Source organism: Pleurodeles waltl, chromosome 9 (genome assembly GCF_031143425.1).
Source record: "Pleurodeles waltl isolate 20211129_DDA chromosome 9, aPleWal1.hap1.20221129, whole genome shotgun sequence".
NCBI classification, from domain to species: Eukaryota; Metazoa; Chordata; class Amphibia; order Caudata; family Salamandridae; genus Pleurodeles; species Pleurodeles waltl.
In genome coordinates, this window is record NC_090448.1 from 320185253 (window position 1) to 320207441 (window position 22189).

A 22189-nucleotide genomic window follows, 5' to 3' on the forward strand; every position below is an offset into this window, starting at 1 on the left:
GCACAAGGGGTGCAGATGGTGGCAGTTCTCCCTAGTTACCAGGCAGGTCACAGGTCAGCACAACAGCAGCAGTCCAAGGTGGTTTCCTGGTGAGTCCATTCATCAGTTTTCTGTGTCCAGTTTCAAGTTCCAAGAATGTTCAAATTGTGGGGAAAATTCCCCTATACTTATAGTCAGTTCTTACAGTGTTTTACAATGGTAGGGAGAGGAGGTTCCCGCCAGTTACAACTGGTTCTGGGAGTGCCCACTCTCTCCTTTCAGCACAGGCTCCAAACATCAGTGAGGGGTTAACGACCCTATTGTGTGAGGCCAGGGCACAGTCTTTACAAATGCAGGTGTGCCCCGCCTCTCCCTTCTCTCAGCCCAGGAAGACTATTCAGTATGCAGATGCACCTCTGTGACACCTCCACCCTCCCTGTGTACAGGGTGTCTGAAAAGTATGCACAAAGCCCCAACTGTCACTCTGCCCAGACGTGGATTGGAGTCAAGCTGCAAAACACCAGAGTCATAAGCACAGATAAATGTGCACTTTCTAGAAGTGGAATTAATGTGATAGTAATAAAAATACACCCACACCAGTAAGCAGTATTTATTATCACCATCACAACCATGCCAAACACGCCTACGCTTCCCCTCATAAATCAGACAATACCCCTTACACATAAGGCAGGGCATTTCTAATGCAATCCTATGAGAAGGCAGCACTCACAGCAGTGAGACACCAAGTTAGGCTGTTTGTCACTACCAGGACAGGCCATGCAATATGGCACATGTCCTGCCTTCTACATACATGGCACCCTGCCCGTAGGGCTAGCTAGGGCGTACCTTAGGGGTGACTTACATGTAGTAAAAGGGGAGTCCTGGGCCTGGCAAGTAAGTTTAGATGCCAGGTCCTTGTGGCAGAAAACTGTGCACACAGGCCCTGCGCTAGCAGGCCTGAGACAGGTTTTGAAAGTCTACTTCAGTGGGTGGTGCAAGCAGCGCTGCAGGCCCACTAGTAGTATTTAATTTACAGGCCCTGGATATAGAGATACCACTGTACAAGGGACTTATAGGTAAATTAAATATGCCAATAAGGTATAAGCCAATCATACCAACTTTAGATGGGAGAGCACCTGCACTTTAGCACTGGTCAGCAGTGATAAAGTGCTCAGAGTCCTAGAGCCAACAGCGAGAGGTCAGAAAAACCAGGAGGAAGGAGGCAAAAAGACTGGGGATGACCCTGTGTAAGGCCAAAAGTCCAACACAACCCCCTACCAGCCAAAAGCCAGGGGAGAACAATCAATACCTTGATGTAGTTCCCTGATTGGGGCGTGTTAGTAATGGGGTTTTTGGTTGGCAGTCAGGTTGCCCTCTGTCCAAGCAAGAACCCTCACTCTAGTCAGGGTAAGTCACACACAATCCAAAATCAGCCTGTGCCCACCCTCTGGTAGCTTGGCACGAGCAGTCAGGCTTAACTTAGAAGGCAATGTGTAAAGCATTTGTGCAATAAATCATACAATACCCCCATATAGCACCACAAAAATACACCACACAGTGTTTAGAAAAATATATAATATTTATCTGGGTATTTGCAGGTCAAAACGATCAAAGTTATAATATGAATTTGTAAAGATATCACTAAGAAGTGATATAAAGGGCCTGATTCTAACTCTGGAGGACGGTGTTAAACCGTCCCAAAAGTGGCGGATATACCACCTACCGTATTACGAGTTCCATAGGATATAATGGACTCGTAATACGGTAGGTGGTATATCCGCCACTTTTGGGACGGTTTAACACCATCCTTCAAAGTTAGAATCAGGCCCAAAGTGTCTTAAGTCTTTAAAAAGCAAACAAAGTTTCTTTCAAGCACAAAGTACCTGATTTCTGGTGGAAAATCTCTGCAAAGGGGCCACAGAAGAAGAGATACGTGGAAAAATGGTGTGTGCGTTGATTTCTCCCCAGCACACACAGATTTGCGTCGTTATTTTTCACGCGGGGAAGTCGTGAGTCATTTTCCAGCGCCCGGACAGTCTCTTTCTGTGGATCGCGGGGGTTACCAGATGTCCCGGGTCTGTGCGTGGATTCTCCTGCTTGTTTTCCGGCTGTGCGTCGTTCCGCAGGGCTGTGCGTCGAAATTTTGCTCTCACGGCAGGCGTTGCGTCGATTTCTCCTTGGAAGTCAGGCGGATTGTCCTTGCGAGGCCGTGTGTCGAAGTTCCGGTCGTCCCGAAGGCGTCGCGTCGATCAGCGTCGGTGTGCAGCATTTTTCTCGCCGCGGAACAAGCTGTGCGTCGAAAATTTCGGTGCACGAAGCGTCCAAGTGAAAAAGAGAAGTCTTTTTGGTCCTGAGACTTCAGGGAACAGGAGGCAAGCTCTATCCAAGCCCTTGGAGAGCACTTTTACAGCCAGACAAGAGTTCAGCAAAGCAGCAGGCCAACAGCAAGGCAGCAGTCCTTCGTAGAAAAGCAGACAGGTGAGTCCTTTAAGCAGCCAGGCAGTTCAGCAAGGCAGCAGGCCAACAGCAAGGCAGCATTCCTTTGTAGAAAAGCAGACAGGTGAGTCCTTGAAGCAGCCAGGCAGTTCTTCTTGGCAGGTTGTAGTTTCTGGTTCAGGTTTCTTCTCCAGCAAGTGTCTGATGAGGTAGGGCAGAGGCCCTGTTTTATACTAAATTGTGCCTTTGAAGTGGGGGTGACTTCAAAGAGTGTCTAAGAAATGCACCAGGTCCCTTTTCAGTTCAATCCTGTCTGCCAGTGTCCCAGTAGGGGGTGTGGCAGTCCTTTGTGTGAGGGCAGGCCCTCCACCCTCCCAGCCCAGGAAGACCCATTTAAAATGCAGATGTATGCAAGTGAGGCTGAGTACCCTGTGTTTGGGGTGGGTCTGAGTGAATGCACAAGGATCTGTCAACTAAACCTAGCCAGACGTGGATTGAAGGGCACAGAAAGGTTTAAGTGCAAAGAAATGCTCACTTTCTAAAAGTGTCATTTCTAGAATAGTAATATTAAATCCGACTTCAGCAGTCAGCAGGATTTTGTATTACCATTCTGGCCATACTAAATATGACCTTCCTGCTCCTTTCAGATCAGCAGCTGCCACTTCAACAATGTATGAGGGCAGCCCCAATGTTAGCCTATGAAGGGAGCAGGCCTCACAGTAGTGTAAAAACAAATTTAGGAGTTTTACACTACCAGGACATATAACTACACAGGTACATGTCCTGCCTTTTACCCACACAGCACCCTGCTCTATGGGTTACCTAGGGCGCTCATTAGGGGTGAGTTATATGTAGAAAAAGGGGAGTTCTAGGCTTGGCAAGTACTTTTAAATGCCAAGTCGAAGTGGCAGTGAAACTGCACACACAGGCCTTGCAATGGCAGGCCTGAGACAAGGTTAAGGGGCTACTGAAGTGGGTGGCACAACCAGTGCTGCAGGCCCACTAGCAGCATTTAATCTACAGGCCCTAGGCACATATAGTGCACTCTACTAGGGACTTATAGTAAATTAAATAGCCAATCATGGATAAACCAATCAATAGTACAATTTACACAGAGAGCATATGCACTTTAGCACTGGTTAGCAGTGGTAAAGTGCCCAGAGGTCAAAAGCCAACAACAACAGGTCAGAAAAAATAGGAGGAAGGAGGCAAAAAGTTTGGGGATGTCCCTGTCAAAAAGCCAGGTCCAACAGGGCGATAGAACAAGGACCCAGGCCCACAACAGCAGGGGCATGTTCCAGTTCTACGCCTTCCTGACTCCACTTGGATCTCTCTGTCAATGCTTCCCAGGCAGCCTAGACCAACCCACGTGGGTTCTCTAGCTGCCAATGGCCAGAACCAGGCCCCAGGCCATCTAGGAGCCTCTGGTCTCTGAAACCATAATGAGTGGGGGGCGGTAGCCCCAGGTGCAAAGCAACCTGTCTCCACTCCACTTCCAATCAGTTCAGGAGCTCTACCCTGCCACTGATCCACCAACCTAGGGTCCGCAGCCATAGGTTCTATAGGGGCTAGAGGCGAGGCTTTCCTCCCTCTACCCCTCCGTCTAGGACCCCGCCCTCCTCTCCTAGGAGGGGTATCACCAGAATCCACACTTGCCAGGGTGCTGGGTACAGCAGCCCTGCACAACTCTCTCGCCAGCCCAGGATCATTACCTGGCGACTGACCACCCAACCTAGAGACGACACCCTTGGGTTACACCGGGGTCCGGGGCGGGCTTCCCCCTTCCTGAACCCCACTTCCAGAGTCCTGCGTCTCCCCACCTCGGAAGAAGCCACCAGAAGTTTCACACGGGGAGATGAGCACACTAACCGCCCCCCAACCAGGTCAGAATTTACCCACGGAATCTGTCTATTTAGTCCAGGGACGACACACTTAGACTGAACCACTGCCCAGCGAACCAGGACTTCCTTGGTCGCACACCTACCCCCTACCAGATCAGAGCTTACCCCCTGAATCTGGCAATCCAACCCAGAGTCACTACCCTGCGGTTGAACCACTGCCTGGCGCACCAGGACTTCCTTGGGAGCACACCTACTCCCCATCAGGTCAGAGTTTACCCCCTGAACCTGATCATCCAACCCAGAGTCACCATCCTGCGGTTGAATCATTGCCTGGCGCACCAGGACTTCCTGTGGGGCACACCTACCCCCCACCAGGGAAACACCTTCCCCAAGGGCCACACAAGAGTCTGGCTGGCGCAGGTCTCCTGACCTCTGCCCATCTGACAGAGTCTGGATTCCTCCCAGCCCAGAAATGGTCTCACCAAGGTCATTCCTGGGGGGCTCTGCTCTCAGAGCTGACCCCGGACCCTCCAGGTTCTCCACTGGGGTCCGCAGCCCCCTCTCAACCCTATGCCTGGATTCTGCCTCCTCCGCTGTAGAGCGAGACTACCAGACACCAGGACCGGCGGAACGCTATCACCAGCCACCCGCCCAAGTCCTAATGACAAAATGGGATCCTTCTGAACAGCTGGCCCTACGGCACAGGCTAGGCTCACCTCCTGGTGTTCACTCATGGAACCTTTCAGGACCTGGGACTGGAGCTCGGGTACCCTGGGCCTCAGCCCACCCCCATTCCCTCTCATCTGAGACTGGACATGGGGTGCCTTACCCGCCCCAATACACTGGGACCTACCTGGGACACAAGCCTTTCCCACCACACCTGGTTGGGAAACACCTAGACCGCTCTCATTAGGAACACCCCCTAATGCCACACCAGACCCTCTGGTACGCAACCAGAAGTCTGCCTCCTTTGCAAGCTCCCTGGGGTCAGAGAGCTCACACACCGACAAGTGTTGGCGTAACTCTGAAAAACAGCAACGAAGCAGGTGCTCTCTGACAATCAGATTAAACAGCCCTTCAAAATTGTTTACTATGCTACCCTTCACCCATCCATCTAGTGCAATGCAGCAATCCTCCACAAACTCCTCCCAAGACTGGTGGGACAGTTTCTTACCACCCCTAAACCTTTTTGTGTATTCCTCAGGGGAAAAACCATACTTCACAATCAGTGCATTCTTTACAGCGGAGTACCCCTCCCTGTCACTCTCTTCTAGAGTCAGTAGGGCATCCCTCCCCTCCTCAGGAATAAAGCTCCCTAGGCCAGTTCCCCAATGCTTCTCAGGGATCCTGCGCTCTACCAGAGCCCTCTCAAATTCCTTTAACCACTGACGTATGTCACCCCCCTCTTGGAACCTAGGTACCAGATCTATGGGTATGTGAGGAACATCTTTGCTACAGCACTCTACACTGCTGCCACCACTGGACTCCACCTGCAGCGCTGGTGAGTCCAGAACCTTCAGACTGCGCTCTAGAGCGAGTTTTTCTCTGGCAAAGGCCCTCTCCGCCTCTGCCATCCTCTCCTGTACTAAGGCCTTCTCTACCTCAGCCCTTCTCTCCTCAACAGCTAGGCGCGCTAACTGTAACTTCAGGACCCTCTCTTCCCGCCTATCTTTTAGCTCATCACGCGTCAAGGAATGAGAGGTAGCCCTGCTTCTTACACTGGACCCAGCAAGGGACTCCCTATCACTGGGGCCTTCCCTGTCAACTGGCGTTCCCACCCGGTCATTCTCACCCTCCTGATCAGTCTCTCTACCACTATCTAAGGATGAGGTCTGGGAGCCCTCCCATTGGGAACCCTCGCTACACTCAGGATCCTCTGGGTACCCCCCTAAGCACACTCCCTCCCTGGGTATATGTCACAAACCTTTCAAAGAAATTCAGAGATCTCCTGAGGTCCCCTTCTACAGGCAGCCCTCTCTCTTTACAGAACGCCTCTAATTCCTCCTGCGTGTAAAACAGCAGGTCCTCTAAATCAAAGGTAAGCCCCATCTTGAAAAGGTACAAATAACTCAAATGTGACAACCACAATACCCAAGCGTGAGAACTGAAAACAGGAAAAATGACCAAAAAGAGAAAGTTAAGAGAAGCCAAACATGTGATGGTCTAAACGCAATCCTTGTAGTGAAATAATGAGTCACAATGGTATTGTGCAAGCGCAAGTCCTATCCTCACCGCTGACAACCAATGTTAGAAATGGGGTTTCTGGTTGGCTAGGGTATGCACCTCAGCCAGGCAGAACTTACCCACTCTAGCCAGGGCAAGGGAGTTACACGTCCAAGATAACCCCTGCTCACCCCCTTGGTAGCTTGGCACGAGCAGTCAGGCTTAACCTGGAGGCAATGTGTAAAGCGTTTGCACAACACACACAACACATGTGACGCAATATCCCCACCACAGAGGAAACACAACACCAGATTATATGAAAATATACTGTATTGTACACAAGGCAATTATCCGACCAAACATCACATATTAGTACTATGCTGCTACCTTAGCAGTTGTCAGAACGTTACACATTAGTTACTCTGCAGACTAGCAGTAGTCACACATAACACACAGGTTACTCAGTATTCTGCAACATAAGCAGTAGTCAGGAAACACTTTATCACATTAGAACACTTGTCATAAGAATATCATAAAACGCCCATAGTAGGAACATTAGAAAACATATGGCAAGTTAGAAAAACATATTAACATGTCATGCCCATAACAGGAACATTTGCATACACATATGTAACACCATCAAAAAAAGGTAGGCAATATATAAATCAGGAGAAGTCTCTAGTAAGAACTTATGTTCTATATATTGTTTCTTTAACAGTACCTGGCTTGATGAAGGCACCTCCAGTGCCTAAAAGGCGAACAATGGGGCCTCCGACGCTCCTCTGCGCAAAACGGGGGCCTCCTGTGAGTATTGGGGACCGAGAGGGGCAGCACACACCCTTTCTGAATTCCTGACGGGCCCCTTCTGGGACCCATGATCACTGTGGGCCCCCTGGGCCTCCACCGGCCCTCTCGAGGAGGGCCCAGGTCAGGGAAATCCTGGGAGTAAGGAGGGGGGCGCCACGCACCCCCTCCAATTTGTGAATGGACCCCTCCGGGGACCCGCGAACTCCTGGGGTCTCCCTGGGCCTTTGTCGGCCCTTCCACAGAGGGAGACCCCTTCACAACTGCCCTCGGCCCACGAGGGGGCCCACCAGAGAGCCCGCGGCACGGGCGAGCCTCCGATGAGGCTGCTGCCCCGCCCGCACGCTGAAGGAGAGCCCTCTGGGGCTTGAGCAGGCGAGGGAGAGGCATCCTCCTCTCCCTCCTGCTCTGACGACACGCTGGCCCAAGGTCGGGCCTGCTGGTGCCCCAGGGACGCTCCTCGGAGCGATCCCTAGCCCGGGGGCACCGCTAGGAACAGACTTGCTCCTGATTCTTCAGCGTCGGTTTTCTCGTGCCCTGAGGGCACTAGAAGGAGCGCCCCCTCGTGTTCCAAGAATGCAGCCTCCCGGGCTGCGGCGGTGATTCAGGCAGCAATTAAGGGGCGCTTTTCAAAGCGCTACGGCCCCCTGTACAGCCCGGGTTGCGGCAGTGAATCGGGGAGCAAAAATAAAGCACTTTTCAAAACGCTAAAGTCCCATCTGCAGCCTGGGCTGCGGCGGTGATTTGTGGCAGAATTAAGGTGCTTTTCAAAGCGCTAGGGCACATCTAAAGCCCGGGCTGCGGCGGTGATCTTTTTCCCAGCAATTAGGAGAGTGCCTTTTTCCAAAGCGCTCTGGGCAAAGATGTAAAGATCGTTGCAGGGGTCAGGGGCCACAGCACCCTGCCCCTGGGAGCAAGCAGGACAAGAAGGAGCACAGGGCTGGTGGGCCCAGCTACAGGCCAGCACAAGGGGTGCAGATGGTGGCAGTTCCTCCTAGTGACCAGGCAGGTCACAGGGCAGCACAACAGCAGCAGTCCAAGGTGGTTTCCTGGTGAGTCCATTCATCAGTGTTCTGTGTCCAGTTTCAAGTTCCAAGAATGTTCAAATTGTGGGGAAAATTCCCCTGTACTTATAGTCAGTTCTTACAGTGTTTTACAATGGTAGGGAGAGGAGGTTCCAGCCAGTTACAACTGGTTCTGGGAGTGCCCCCTCTCTCCTTTCAGCACAGGCTCCAAACATCAGTGGGGGGTTAACGACCCTATTGTGTGAGGCCAGTGCACAGCCTTTACAATTGTAGGTGTGCCCCGCCTCTCCCTTCTCTCAGCCCAGGAAGACTATTCAGTATGCAGATGCACCTCTGAGACACCTCCACCCTCCCTGTGTACAGGCTGTCTGAAAAGTATGCACAAAGCCCCAACTGTCACTCTGCCCAGACGTGGATTGGAGTCAAGCTGCAAAACACCAGAGTCATAAGCACAGATAAATGCGCACTTTCTAGAAGTGGCATTTCTGTGATAGTAATAAAAAATACACCCACACCAGTAAGCAGTATTTATTATCACCACCACAACCATACCAAACACGCCTACGCTACCCCTCATAAATCAGACAATACCCCTTACACATAAGGCAGGGCATTTCTAATGCAATCCTATGAGAAGGCAGCACTCACAGCAGTGAGTCACCAAGTTAGGCTGTTTGTCACTACCAGGACAGGCCATGCAATATGGCACATGTCCTGCCTTCTACATACATGGCACCCTGCCCATAGGGCTAGCTAGGGCGTACCTTAGGGGTGACTTACATGTAGTAAAAGGGGAGTCCTGGGCCTGGCAAGTAAGTTTAGATGCCAGGTCCCTGTGACAGAAAACTGTGCACACAGGCCTGAGACAGGTTTTGAAAGTCTACTTCAGTGGGTGGCGCAAGCAGCGCTGCAGGCCCACTAGTAGTATTTAATTTACAGGCCATGGGTATAGAGATACCACTGTACAAGGGACTTATAGGTAAATTAAATATGCCAATAAGGTATAAGCCAATCATACCAACTTTAGATGGGAGAACACCTGCACTTTAGCACTGGTCAGCAGTGATAAAGTGCTCAGAGTCCTAGAGCCAACAGCAAGAGGTCAGAAAAACCAGGAGGAAGGAGGCAAAAAGACTGGGGATGACCCTGCGTAAGGCCATAAGTCCAACAACCTGGTTATACTGAAGAAGCTTAGTTATGAATGTACACTCTATTTCTTCATCTCTGGATAGACTACCTTCTGTTTGCTGCAAAATGGCTGCAGAGTCACCTAGAATGGCATATGCAGGGTTTGGAACAATGATACTTCGAGGCCTCTTCACAAACTGCAGTTTGTAGTACAGGTAGTAGTACTACAATAGTACTACTCATGATCTACAAAAATCTATTCACAAACCTATTTGTGGAGACCCAAGTCTCAGCCTCTCCTACCTCTTTTATGTGGAGTTTTGTGCCCCAGTTGTAAATAGGAAAGAAACCTGAGGGAGTGGTTGGAAAATGGGGAATACTGAATGCTAAATAGGAATGTATTAGGGGAGTAAGGAGGGGTTTGGGGGATGGACATGCAAATACAAACTTCTGCTAAAAAAAAAGTAAGCCCATTGCTATTCACAAATGACAATTCTAAGCTTACTACAGCTGAAAATGACACAAAGCAGCCACAAATGTACTTATGCACAACCTTGGAGAAGCCCAGCACCACACATGAACACTAACAGGTAGTGCAACACACATCCATGTGTCACCATGCATGAGCGCATAAAGTAGGAAGTGGCTTTCACTTTTTTTTTTTACTTTTCAATTTGGTGGATGCAAATCTTGCAACAGTAAAGAAATGAACATTTAGAGGTGGATGAAATAGGAGTTTGTAAAATTAGATGCCCAGCAACAAATTGCAGCCACCGAACCCTCCACTTTCTTTTTAAAAAGCATTAAAAAAAAAAGATGTGACAAGTATGTTTGTGAGACCAATGGAGGTGGAGTTGGGGGAGAAGACAGCAGAGGCACAACAATAGGGAGTAGGCTTGGGGGAGCAACAGAGGAGCTTGAGTTGGAGCAGACTAAAAAAGGGGGGAAAATGCCCGGCATGAAGGGGTAGGGGAAGTAATGAAGGCATTGGGAGGAGCAACATAAAACACATGAAAAGAGCAGGGGGCGCTAAATGAAAAAAGAAAAAAAAGTCCCTGAATCTGAGTAGTGGAAGTATGCACATCACTCACTGAAAAAGATGGTAAAGAAGCTATACTATAGTGGAGGGGCAAATACAAACAAGGAAGGCCATTGAATAAGAAGCAAATAAATGAGATTGACAAGAGAGCCAACCCGTTGTAAGAAATGGGCCCAGAGCCCACTGTTTATAGTGGCATTGTCAGGAATAGGTCTTCTTCTACAACAAACTGCTAAAAGCTGTCTGTAGGTGAGATCTGAAAACAGTTACTGTACCAACCAGCTGTCAGGCCATCTCCACGGCCCAAGCTGATTGAACGGTCAGACTCCTACTTGTCATCACTTGGGCCCCCAACCAACCCATCTAAAATAATAATTGTTGGCATATGTGTTAACGATATCTATGGACTCTTCTCCCGTGCTTTAAACAGATTTGCCTGCACTGTGCTCCTTCTCAAAAGGGTTGAGGGGTCAGTTTTGGCTCAAACAGTAACATCTTATGTCTGTTCTGTTGCAGATCGTTTGTCTTTTACAATGTTACTGAAAACATCCCTCTATTCATCAAAGATGACTCAGTGTAGATCAGTGGTCTTCGAACTGGGGGGTGGGCCCCCCTAAGGGGGCCTCAACTGATCCCAGGGGGGGCGCCAGGCTCTGGCCAAAAGATGCATTACACAGATAACAGTGTTTTGTTTTAAGCAGAAACGTGTTGTTGCACTTTTAAAACGGTAACAGTACTTTACTGTAATGTTTCAATACGTCTAGACATATTTAAATATTGCCATCTTTATAAAATAATTGTGAAAAATTCTGAAGGGGGCCAGTGATTTTTATTTTTCAATTGGGGGAGGCGCGGCATAAAAAAGTTTGGAGACCACTGGTGTAGATGCAGTTTCATCATCATGGGAATCAGAAAGCCTTTTGTGATGGAGAGCTGTGTATCACATAACATAAAACAACATGACATAGTGCTGTCACCTAATTGTCTCAAGGCCGCCTATGTCAAGATGACCCTAAAGAAACAAAAGCTCGATCTGATAAACATCTTCAGCTTCAGATCAATTTCTATTGCTTCAAACTCTGCAACTTCAACAAAAGATCAGCCTTCTTCCATAGAACTACTTTTTAAAATAAATATTCATTTTCTTTAACCACTTAATATGACATTGCCCAGACAGAGGAGCTGATCCTCACTTGATCACCATCTGGAACGAGCTGACGATCACAGTCAATTTAAACGTGGGTGCTGCACTATTTACTGGACCTCTGTTCACGGTGTATCATCTTACAGAATTTCACAGATTGAGCAACCTCAATACTCATGGTATTATCATGGCGTGGCTCATCTTCTCCCTATAATATTCTACATCATTTCATTCACACATTTTCTTTGGCTTCTTTCCACTCCCATACAAGCATTCCACAAGGTTACAACACTTCTTCTCTACTCTTTAATAGAAAATTGAGCCCTCTGTTTGAAATCGTCAAAACGCTCAACCGAATCTGCTACATTCAACTGGTGACACCCAGATCATCCTAAAGATTGCAAACATCTCATACCTTGACATCCGTTTCTTAGGCCAATGCCTCCAAGAAGTGAGCGCTACTCAGCCACCTCAAACTCAGCGCACCAAAAACAGAGCTTCTCACGTTTAGAAAGAGGGTAAAGCAGCAAGTCACTGCCATTTGTTCTAAAGACCTTGTACCCTCACCAACCATCTTTATGGAAGCGAGAACTCTAAGAGTGACTGTAGACTCTAAACTATCACTTGTGTCACAAAAGAACAAGTGACCAAATGGGACCTTTACATCATGGAAACCTTACTCCATGCCTCTCCTCATCCAGACTTCTGTTCCATGGTTCACAACAAGATCGGAATGATATTTTTTAGTATGCCTAAATTAGACCAACAGACTATGCATAGGAAGCCTCCCTCTGTATACTCTGAAGACTCCATAGGATTCAGAATATAGACACCAGACACCTCTTGCATCTGTGCATTGCTGGCCACATCACCCCACCCTTGTAAGCCATCTACTGGTTGCCTAAGGCATGATCCAGATTATTGAAGGATCTATGGTTTGGCTACCATGCTATCTATGTATGTCAAAAACAATAGGAGAACGCCCTCATAACCCCACTACACCTGGGCTATAAGACAAAGCTAATATATAAGTGGTATAGAGTAGGGAAAAATACAAAACTATTCCCCTTGCCATTGAAAACATTAATTGATCACTGGGGAATTTATTATTTTTTTGCAATCACACTTGGTGTACACAAATTAATATTTTTACTTATACTGCACCTATTTAGTATGAACAATTTGCTACTAGTGACGGTATAAAAGTATCACTACCTCATATAGAAGACTGCCTTCAAAAAATTGTTGGGCAGCCCATCTCTTCGAATTACACTGGAAGTGTTGACTACTTATGCACTCAGTGCACTCAGTGCCTTTGGTTTTGAAATTGTGTTGTATAGATTTTTTTGTTGTGTTGTAATGTATGTATATATATATATATGTGTGTGTGTTTTAGTGATGTTCATTGTGTCAACATTTCATAATATATGTTTTTTTATAGGAGAAGGAGTGAGATAAAGTGAGTTGAAATATTAATTTGTGTACACCAAGTGTGATTGCAAAAAATAATAATTCCCCAGTAATGTTTTCACTGGCAAGGGGAATATTTTTGTATTTTTCCCTACTCTATACCACTTATATATTAGCTTTACCATGCAATCTATAGAATTGTAAGCTCCTTCCACCAAACAAAATTATGATTATGGACTCACAGAAGAACGCTCTTTTCCAGGCAGAGACTACTTCTGATAACCCCTCTGGTGTTGGTGGTACTTGCTTTTTGGGAATCCAAAACCGGGAAGGGTAAGGATCAACTGTGGCCAGGAGGGTGGTGAAGGTGAAGCTGTTCTCAAGAACATGACTCCCTCATGCATGGGATGATAGTACTTTACACTTGTCATACTCCTACTCAACCCATTCTACACTCCTCCTCTGCGCCAGAGGCGCAGGCACAGCTACAAATGGGTAGTTTTTAGTCACAAACTTACACCCTCACAACACAAGCATCATGGCAGCTGCTTATCCAACTGACCGAATGTGACAGCGGACACAAAAAAAAAATCTGTCTCTCTTTTTCTTTCACGAATAAGTATATCGACATGTTTGCTAAAAAATTCTGATGCATCCCTATAAACCTCACACATGGGAGGCACTCAACCTCTTCCTACAATCGCCACGCAGTATTTTTACACTCTTTCATTTATCCATGACAGAGAATCATCTAAAACAGCAAGTATGTGGAGGCTTCTATGATAACAAAAGCACATTTTAATAAAACTCCAACCATAAAGTTACTCTTCAATTTTACCGACTTTGTAAGTTTATTCAAAGCAACCGATTGTGTAGCACAATATGAATCAACCAAGAACAATATAAATATATTCAATACTACCAACATGTGTTCCGTAGCCAAAGGCTAAGGTTTCAGGACAAATGTATCAGTGATGACCATAGGTGCATCCAGTGGTCACTGGAGGCTCAACAGTTATGACAAGTGAAAAACAAATCAGTGTACGAAAAAAAGGTTCCAAAATATTTGTTTTCGATGGGATGCTCTCAAGAAACACAAGCTTAATGTAAATACTTCCAGGAAATTGATGAAACAATGGAGGGAATGAAAATGAGTTCACTTTCTGTGGGAACCTGTCATACAGTACCTCATGAAGATCAAGGGAAAAATCAGCAGAGTTTACTCCTAAGGTGGGGCCCCTAGAAATATGGGGCAGGGCGGGACCAAATTATGCAGCAGGGTTGTCTACATTATGGCCCAGGGAAAGGCAAAATATGTTGCATAATGCAGGACATTTTTTGATAGTATTACCTCATTAGTCCTTTTTACACGCTAACACTATCTCGTTAAAGCTTTCACCTCATTACTACCAGTTTGAGGCACAAATACAGCAATAAGCAACAGAAAGGTGAGCACTGTGTTTTTTAATAACTTTTGATCCGTTTGAGGTGAAAACATTTTTTTTGTTAAAGTCTGCAGATTATGCAGCAGACGATGGATTGTGTGGCATAATTATGCATAAAATACTGTGGTCACAAAATTGCATAATTCCAATGGCCCTGCCTTAAGGGTACCGCAACCCGAGTGGCTACAACTATTCACAGTTGCACCGGCTATACTGTGGTTGAAAGTCTTCAAGATGGGCTTACGGATATACCTTCAAGCATGGCACCCAAGTAGTACAGACTACTTGCTCAACTTATTTGAAATGTATCTCTTGAAATTAGAAATCCTGCATTAGACTTGGTATTTCTCCATAAGCTGAAACAACAGATTTTAAAGAGTTTTCCACTTGAGCAGCCCCTGAATTTTTAGACAATTTGCCTTTTCTTCGGGGACAATGCAAATTCTGCAGTTAAGCACATTACATAAGACCTCAAGAGACTCGGATCAGCCAATTGCATCTCTCTCGAATCACGAAATGGAGAACCTTTTATATAAAAAGAACTTGCAGCCCACTCGTTACAAATGTCTTGTTTTTATTGTCACATTTGTGAAATCCGCCTCCTATTCTCGGTGCAGTGTGGGCGTCTGTGGGAGAATCGCCTGCACGAGAGATCATGTCTTTCAAACAACGAGAGGGCTGAAAATTGTAATTCTAGGAAACAATCAGCGATTTGGAGCCCAAGCTACAATTCTCTGAATTAGAGGGTGGGATGAAGACGAGATAAGAGGAGGGAGCTGCTTCAAAACATTCTGACATTTTGTTTTTCCTAACGTTTCTTTTCAGGATTTGTTCCTCAAAACTGGAAGCCCTTCCAACAAATAAAGTCATCCAAATTTTAGCAAAATAAATGCTCCAAAGCTGCAATTACAACAGAAAACAAGAGCCTCGCCATTTCGACAACGTTGTGTTCCAATTACAACCCGTTACAACACATCCATGTCCTAGATAACCCACTCTAATGTGCGGTAACGATGTAATGTGTGCGGCTGGAGGGTACTGGCACTCATTTTTGGGCCTGGCATTTACTTTTGATTATCAGACTTTGACCCAAAACAAGAGGGAGAAAGGCAGAAAGAGGAGAAAGTGGGAGAAAGAGACAGCTAGGGAGACAGTGACAAAGGGAGAAACCAGGGTTGAAAAAGAACTTGAAAGATGGGGATAATTAAATGAAATGTGGCTGAAGAAAGAGGCATGAGGTGAAATCAAGTCTAGGCACCCTTGGCATTCAGCATCCCTGGCAGTCAACAGCCCTGATGACAAGGTTGTACGAAAACCTTTAGGCCCCTGAACGTATTTTTTTTAACAAATTAACTACTAGACATGTCACTTAGTTCTATTCATAATTCCTTTGCACAGAGTTGTCTTTTTGATCAAACTTCTAGAAGGCTCAAAAGTAATACCAAACACCATTTGATATCACAGGAAGTGACATCATACGAAATCTGATGCTTTCAAATGTTTACTTTGAATAACTTGAGTTGAAAAATTGAGCAATCGGTTTGTTAAAAAAATCAGCGATTGATAATGCATACAACTAACCAGCAAGTAATACTAGGAAGAAATAACTAAAGATTCAATGAAAGTTAATAAGGCAAAGTTCTTAAAATACATTGGTTGAATTGATGTGATGCAGCAGTTGCACTCTGCTTCCTAGGGATAGCGATTCCTACCTTTGGCTGCCCAAATGCAACACACCTGTTTTGGATCCATGTGCATTTTGTGCTGGAGCGCACTAGGTTTGCTAGAGCTTGCACAATCTTATATCACAGGTGATAGGTCAGAGGTGGACATGCTGATCACAATGTGCCAGCTAATGTGGCTTTTTCTGGTGGGACTATATGAAAACACTTGAATCAGCTCAGGGCCTCCACAATCTGAAATAAACACCCACCACGCTGTCCAGGAGACTAAACAGAGAGGAGAAGAATAAAAGGAGTGCTGAGACTGACATATCTTTGCAATCACATTAGTAGCACTGAAAGAGTGTCTGAAGATTTTACACTACAATTGACAGCAGCACTCTCTAGTGCTTGCAGTTCCACAACCTGTGTAAGCAGCAAATCTACACTCAAGTGAACACAACAGTATTACGACTGAGAGCTCTGTGTGTTGGTGGTGCTATTAAGAACCTTTGTGTCAAAAGTATGGGTTGTGTGTCCATCGCTCCTATTTTAATTGGTTTATTGTACAATGGGGAAAGGTGGAGTCTACAGATTTTGAAACCAGGGCCTTCATTTAGCCTTTGATGGGTGGTTTTGCGTGGCAGTGTTACTGGCTCAATAACAGAAATGGGAAAAAAATTGGAACAATAATTTGCCAAAACAGTGGAAGCCTTTTGACCAACGTGTCTGCATCATTCACTCTGGTGCACAAAACACTCAAATATGGCTCTCTGCAATGTTCTTCATTCATGTCAGAACCACAAGCAGAAATTCTGACCACCAGATCTGCACGTCCAAATTGTCACCTCCAACGAGTCACAGAATTCATTGTCAGTGTCCACCTGTTTAACCTTCTGGTAGGCCCTATTAACAAGCCAACCGATCTATTAATTATTTAGTGGCATCACTTCCGCTCATTGGACGGTGGCCTTCGTGGTTTCTGCCAGTGAACATCCAATATAGAGTGCAGAAAAGCTGCGGGATGTGTGAACAGAGTATACAGCAGTTAGTACTGCAGACTCTCCGTGGTCACTCTCCTTTAGTCAGGCTGCTGGATGTGTAATCCCAACTGCCTTGTGTAGCGAAACGGTGCGATCCTGTGAAAATCATTTCATGTCCCCGGCTTTGCAGATCAAAGTTTGTGGAGAACAGACAACGTTCATGTATCAGGGAGTGTTTTACAAGACAGATCATCCATTCACTCCTGTGCCTCTCCAACCTCCTGTTTAGGGATATAGACGCTCGCCACCGATGACTCGAAGCTTCTGGAGTTGCAGAATTCACTATCCAAAAATCAAAGCCAGTCTCCTAATATCCGGTCAATCATTGTGGAAATGCGGCATGGCGTGCAAATTAAATTACAGGCACCAGCTGTGTAAAATCTGCAAATCAGGTCGTTCAACAAGCGAATCTTTTTTTAACTTGTGTTGCAATATGTGAGTATTACATCTGAAGGACTGCGCTGCTCGAGTTCCACACATTCATCGGTGTGATTCATTATTCGATAAAGCTCACTCTGGCCACTGGTCCTTGTGAACACAGCGGCCAGTATTGGTGAGAGGTGTGTGGGGAGTGGTGCATGACCATCACGTCCGCTTACAGGTCGCTTCAAATGGCAGCCGAATTCACAAAATAAAGTCATCGCGATGGTAGCCTGCAGGGGGCGTCACGTCATGAGTTCTAAACACGCGCACACAAATACCTGCCTGCACGAGGGTATTACAAACAGGCTCGAGCGCAACCCAGAAGCCACTGCTCTCCGTTTCAGGATGTGTTTATAAACAGCGGGTTCCAACGAGTTACAGAATAAACAACACAGCGGCTGGTATAAACAGCTAATTCAGTGGCTGAGTAACGTTTTATTTATATTAAAAAAATCTAAATGTGTCTACATTTTGCAAGTGGCGCGTCGCTTCCTCAGTTTTTTTTTCTCACGCATACATGAATTACACCATTGCTGGCAGAAGCTCCACTCACGCCTCCGTGCGCCCCCCGTACCCTTCCTCCTGCCCTCGCCACCCCCGACCCGCTGTAGCTCCCCGGTGTCCCCCCCAGTCAGTGTCAGGCAGGCTGCAAGTGTCAGAAACAAAGGGCCGAAAAAAGATGTTACATGCAGGAGTAAAGTATGGGGTGACAGAAACCCACAGCAGTTTCCACTCTATTCCACTCTAGTTTCATAACAAAAAGAGGAGTACCGATCATGCCATGTGAGCAGTGACATAAACTGAATTACCCCATCTCCTGCATCCCAAAAACCAAAGGTGCAACCGTCAGCACCCAGAAGTGGTCTGTAACTCATTTAGCGCTTTACAATAACTCATAAATAAATGCAAACCACGAACAACTAGATTTGGAGGTGCAAAACCTTGCTTGTCGGCTCTTTTTTTTACCAGGCAATTAGTTGCCACCAAAACATGGTTAAAGAAGCCCTGCACACTGAACCCCTGTCCTCTCTTAAGGCAGGCCACGATGAGGGGTGAGGCTGTCGCGCCTGAGTCGAGCCTCCCCTCAGCTCTTTAGTACAAGTGGAAAAGAAACGCGAAAGATATCTCTCCTCACAAGCTCGTGGGTTGCACGGAAGGATGATCGACTCGAGGGGGCATTGTCACCGTGGTGACTACTGTCTCCGTGCAGTGTATATGTGCTCCAGGATGCCATCATTTTTAAGTTCAGTTCAAATAATTTGGGAGCTGGTTACCCCACTAGCATAGGATGAGAATGCCCATCGAGAGAGTTCGCCTATGAAAGGATGACAGACGTCTTCAGGGGCCCCGCACATGGCACTCCGGAAGGGATAGCGATGGTTTCAAATCCCCAGCGATGCTTTATTTTGACTAATACGTAAAAGAGTCGCGTGGGTAGTCATACATGAAGGATACATCTCTTCACTAAATGCAAGAATGCCGCCCCTATCAAAACTCATCTTTCATCACTTGTAGAACCCCCCTCCCCGTGTACACTGTTGGGTGGAGGGGGGCTGTTCCGTCTGCCACTCATGTGGGAACGTAATTGCTCGGGGGTCGGGCGCTTCTGAACCAGAGAACGGAAGAAAGCGGCAGGGGCAGATGGTGGGCACATGCAACCTGGCAGCTCTTTTGCCACTTGGGAGGAGCACAAAGTATGCACCCGAGGCTTGGCATCTTTTATGATTTTCGAGAATTGGTTCACCTTACTATAAAAAATATAACTCTATTGCCGTTCGTGTGCGCTGCTAATCCTCTCATTTTGTGTAGCTCAACATGTAAACGGTACACCGGCACTTCACACAGGGCTCCCTGGCACTCTGCAGTGCCGCCCGCCCCTCCATCCTTCGGGCACCCACCTTAAGGTCTGTGCGTGCAGCCTGAGAGCGGCGTTGCGCGGGTCTCTCACGCCTGCTGCAGAGCTCTGCGGGCCAGAGGGCAGGCTGCTGCTCCCAGAATGTGGTCGCCGTTCAGTGGTAACCGCGTGTTGCCATCGGAGGAGGCAGGCAGGCTGCGGAGAGGTACTAGCCGGGCGAACAACCTGCGGCGACAGGAGTCGAGTGCCAGGAAGGCAGAGCAGTGCCCACTCCAGAGCGTACTGCAAAAGTTCCAAGAGAGGAGACCGGTGGAGCCCAACCCAATGGGGGCGGGGCTTCATCATCCCTGCATCCCCATCACCGGAAACTTTAAGTCCCTCCCACCCTACCTCTGTTGTTTCATGTACTGGAGATGGGAATGGGGGGTGTGGTGGGCAGCATCTGACGCGATTCGATGTGTGAGCACTCTTCTGGGCGAAAAATGAAAAGGCACTGCAGAGATTTTTCACCATAGAACACATTCAGCTCTGCATGCATTCTTTCTATGTAGTGCTCTCAAAGACGAGCTTCACATCATTGAAAAAAAATACAGTTTGTTTCACCACCGTGCAATTCAATCATCTATTCAATCCTTGATCAATGAATCTATTGATCCGTTTATCCAGTCACCCGTTCATTCATTCATTCATTCATTCATCCATTCATTCAGGTTTCTTGACGACATACAGACAATTGTTGTTATATAATGTGTGGGTTCTACCACGCCTGTGCCGGTGAGAGCACAAGAAAGGGTGGTTGCAGGATATCAGACCAAGTGAATTTGTCAACCTTGGAACCACGACCTGTCAGATCTCAGAGAGAGAACAACCGCCAGCCAAACAAGGAGCTATGTGGAGCTTCAATGTGAGTGAGGGGGCGGGGGGCTGAGAAGGAGGGGACTTTATACAGAAGGCACAGTGATTGTGAGAGGCAGGAGCCGGGCATGACTGAGGGATACACGGTGGAACAGAAGTACGCACGGATTCATGAGGGAATAGAAGAATGGGTGAATAAGTGACATCTTTAAGAATGATTGGGCAAGAACTTCAACGATTGTGGGGATGCATACAGGAAGATGTGCAGGCCAACCCTCACTACATCTGCCCCCACCGACATCTACAAACCTTTAAAACTCTAAAGGGACACCTAAAGCATTACCTCAATTCCCCTTTATATTCTCACCATCACATCATCACTTACCGCTACACCCACAGCACTTAATCAACATATTTTTCACACAATACCTTAGCACTCTTAGACCTAGAAGGACTTTGCAGGGGTAAGGTTATCATTAATGTAAGATTTACGGTTATTTTATAGTTAGACTAGTATTGGGTGTAAGACGATAAGTAGAGTTCGGGTTAGGCTAACATTTACGGTGTGGTTTAGGGTCAGGCAAGTGTTAGACCAGAATGCTGACTACAAGTAGGGTCGCTGTAGTTGTTGTTTTGATTGCATAGTGCTAGCAGTGAAGTGGTCATTTACATTCTGCAGACTTTGACTTTTCTTCTGATCCAATATACACTCTTTGTTTTTGAGGGTCCACAGCCTCTATGTTTTTCAAATAACCTTTGGATGCAAATTCATTTCATTCAGAATTTGTTCAAGATAATTGATAGGAACAAATACTTCTTTGTACCAGTATGCGTGGATTGTATTCTATCTCAATACATCTTAATGCGCCTTTCTGCAGGAGGTTAGAATCTGGGATTTTTGGAACATGCGTTGCACTAAATTATATAAAAAACAAAAAAACAATAAGTATTCGTGAATGATGCAAAACAGAGGATTTAAAATGAACATTTATTGTGCAGACTTCTCAAAGATTACATGTGGTTTGTCACAGCTCTGAGTCCAAGAACGAAAGCATGAGGGTGTGTGTTTCTGACGTCACTTCACAATATCTATTAATTCATTATATTCTGATCACTATCTATGGCCACGTGACTAGTTTCGGAACATATTCTTAAAAGTCTCCATTTAACTTTTTAACTCTCCATTATAGTTTTTAATTAAACATTCCATGTACACCCATGTCATTAAAGGTAGTGAAAATGTAAAGGGTAGGCAAGAGCATCGAAGGGTGATGGAGGACCAGGAAAGAAGAATTAATGTTTTTTTGACTGTATTGTAGAACGCAACAATATATATTGTCAAGAGAACTCCCCGTACCTGGTGGACCATCTCACATCCTCCCACCTCTGAAGCTTGCCCTTGGATAAGCAAAGACGATGGAGTAGATGTGATGTCCTGTCTCGTCTGTCATGGTCTATTCCTGTTGCCGAATAGGCTAGTAAGCAATGATGCTTGCCAGAGTACTCATGGGTCAGTCAAAGGGCCTGATAGGCACAGAACATAAGTACCAGAATATATAAATGTGTTCAAGTTTGGGTGTTGGAGACAAAATATATTTTACTTTATATATTTTTTTATCTTTAGTGTTCTGTAATATTGTCAAAGAATTGTAGATATAAATTTTTTGGTAACAAATCAAATTACAGATTATTTTCAAAACTATAATATGAAACGTGTTGGTTAATTGTCAGATCACTTCGTGCCACAAACCTACAATGTACATGATATTCCACAACTTGACCTTCATCTTCTGTTGGAAAACATCAGCCAACAGATTCATCACATCAGTTTCTTTTTAACCAACACCTATTTTGTTTTTGCCTTTTTTGCTTCGATTTACCTCTAAAAAGCACCTTTAAGTGAAAGGACCCGCTTTTCTTATAGGTCTGTCTTCTATA

The 22189-nt window shown here is 46.3% G+C and overlaps 1 protein-coding gene across 3 annotated transcripts in view; it reads right to left on the reverse strand.

The window, feature by feature from the left end:
* Nucleotides 1–19843, reverse strand: part of CAMKV (CaM kinase like vesicle associated) — a 483421-nt gene extending 463578 nt beyond the window's left edge. The window contains exon 1 of one of the 3 annotated variants that reach the window (XM_069206828.1): nt 19440–19843. The gene's annotated coding sequence lies outside the window, so the exon portion shown is untranslated. The remainder of the gene's footprint in view (nt 1–19439) is intronic. The other 2 variants (XM_069206830.1, XM_069206829.1) reach the window with 2 other exon arrangements.
* Nucleotides 19844–22189: the final 2346 nt, after the last annotated feature.